This window comes from Leptonychotes weddellii, unplaced genomic scaffold (assembly GCF_054177405.1).
Source record: "Leptonychotes weddellii isolate Sample4059 unplaced genomic scaffold, ASM5417740v2 HiC_scaffold_26360, whole genome shotgun sequence".
Taxonomy (NCBI): Eukaryota; Metazoa; Chordata; class Mammalia; order Carnivora; family Phocidae; genus Leptonychotes; species Leptonychotes weddellii.
The window spans coordinates 1-1,971 of NW_027856081.1; the positions used below are offsets into that span (position 1 = coordinate 1).

General features: G+C 54.9%; 1 pseudogene; it reads right to left on the reverse strand.

The window, feature by feature from the left end:
- Nucleotides 1-55: 55 nt before the first annotated feature.
- Nucleotides 56-1,965, reverse strand: LOC145718957 (putative aarF domain-containing protein kinase 2 pseudogene; annotated as a pseudogene).
- Between the last annotated feature and the right edge of the window lie 6 nt (nt 1,966-1,971).

The window sequence follows — 1,971 nt, forward strand, 5'->3', positions numbered from 1 at the left end:
TCCCTCCGCCTCTGCCCCTCCCCCCTGTTCGTGCTCTCTCTTGCTTACTCTCTCTCTCTCTCAAATAAATAAATAAAATCTAAAAACAAAACATGGAGATAACAGTCCTCACCGCTCCCCCCCCACATGAAGTCCTTTCAGGAACAAAGCAGAGATATAAATAGAGATGTAAGTTAAGCAAATGCCTCCCTCAAAGGCAGCTTGTACAGACTAAATAATGCGTCCACCATGACTGGCACCATCCACTCCTTGTGTCTTCCACAGAGCAGAGGGTATTTTGGTCCAGTGTTCCCCAAACGTGCCTGCTCACGGGAATCACTGGCAGCATTTATAAAAAGCCAGGCCTCAGGCCTTGGAAAGTATGATTCAGTGGGTCTGAACAGAGGGTTGTTTCCAAGGAGGTGTAAGAGAGCATCAAGGGTACCTGCTGCTGGGGTCTGCCAGATCCCTGGGATCATGCTGAATGGGGACAGAAAAGTGTGGAGACAAAAATGATGGAGCCCAGGCAGGGGTGACTAGAAATGAAGAGAGAAGGAAGCCACTTCCGTAAAAATGAGTACCGCCATCTTGGGCTCGCCACAGACTGTCCCTGACTTATCCTGGCCCCAGAGGAGTGGGTCGGCTGGGGAGTGGTTCCCCCACCCACAGAGGCAGCGGACCCCAAACCCTCTTCATTTCCTTTATCAGACTCTTCACACAACCACTCCCTCGAACCCAGAAATACAGCGTGCTCAGCACAGGCACACAGACAAAGGTCAAGCTAATAAAAATCAGTGGAAGGCAATGTGGGGGGATTTGCAAATGGGGGTTCCTGACCTGGGACAGCTCTGTGGAGTCGGTGAAATTTTAGACAGGAAGGACCAGCCGAAGACATCCGAGCACTTACTTTCACTGCCACGGGGATGAGATGATCTGGCTCAGGTTGGTGGACAGGTGAAGACTGAGACACGACTGCATTTGATCCAACCGGGTCAGCTTTAGGGAGAAGCAGCCTTTCTAGAAATGACTGGTCAGCAAGACTTCCTTGAAACCCCCACCCCTTCCCCGGGGGGCCAAAGAGCTCTCCCAGCCTCCCGACTGGCCCAGCTTCTGAAGAAAGCAGCAGGCGGGAGGCCTTAGCAAGTCTCTGGACGCTGTCATGCTCCAGGAAGGTGGGATTGGCACGCGCTTTGTACACTTGGGCCACACAGCCTGAACCCACAGGTTCCTTCTTCTCAAAGCAGAGGACCCTCCCCCAGTCTTCCCCAAATGCCTGGCGCAGGAAGTGTTCAGTGTGAGTCCAAGGGTGGGGGGTCACCCGGACATGCAGCTTGGAGAACTGGGCGCAGAAAGCCTCTGAGAAGAGATCGCGCCGGGTGCTGGCCCACTGGCCCAGTTTGATGTATGTTGGGCCTGAGGTCTCCGTGGCTTTCAGAAGCAGGTAGAGCCAGAGGCTGGAGACGCTGGGAGCCAGGTAGGTGAGGGGGTAGAAGAGAAGGAGGGGGAAGAATTTCATCAAGAGAGCCCCAGCCCGGAGCCAGATACGGAGGTGCAGAAAGAGGCATCCTAGCCGCCCCTCTTGGGAGACTCTCTCCAGAGGCCCATTTTCAGCTAGGTCACTCCAGCCGGCTCTTCGCTGGCACACACTCTCAGGAGCCCCCTCACCAGTGTCCCCATAGGCTGAGATAAGTTTGGGTAAAGTACCAAGCAGAAGCCAACAGAGTCTGACATTACGAGAGCATCCAGATGATCTCAAAAGGCCGAGTTCTTTTCTGAGCTCAAAACCCCTTAGGTGCGACAAGCAGACCCTGACCGAGAAGCGCCAGGGGGTCATCATCCTCTCCCAGAGGTCCCCGGCCTAGGCTGCCTGCCCCCGGCTTAAAGGGCACCCATCTAACTTCACGCTTTAGGCAAGGCTGACACGAGTCCAGGGCCACAGCTGAGTATCCCACTTAAGCGTGGGGTACCAGCGAGATCCCGCGCCGCTCAGAC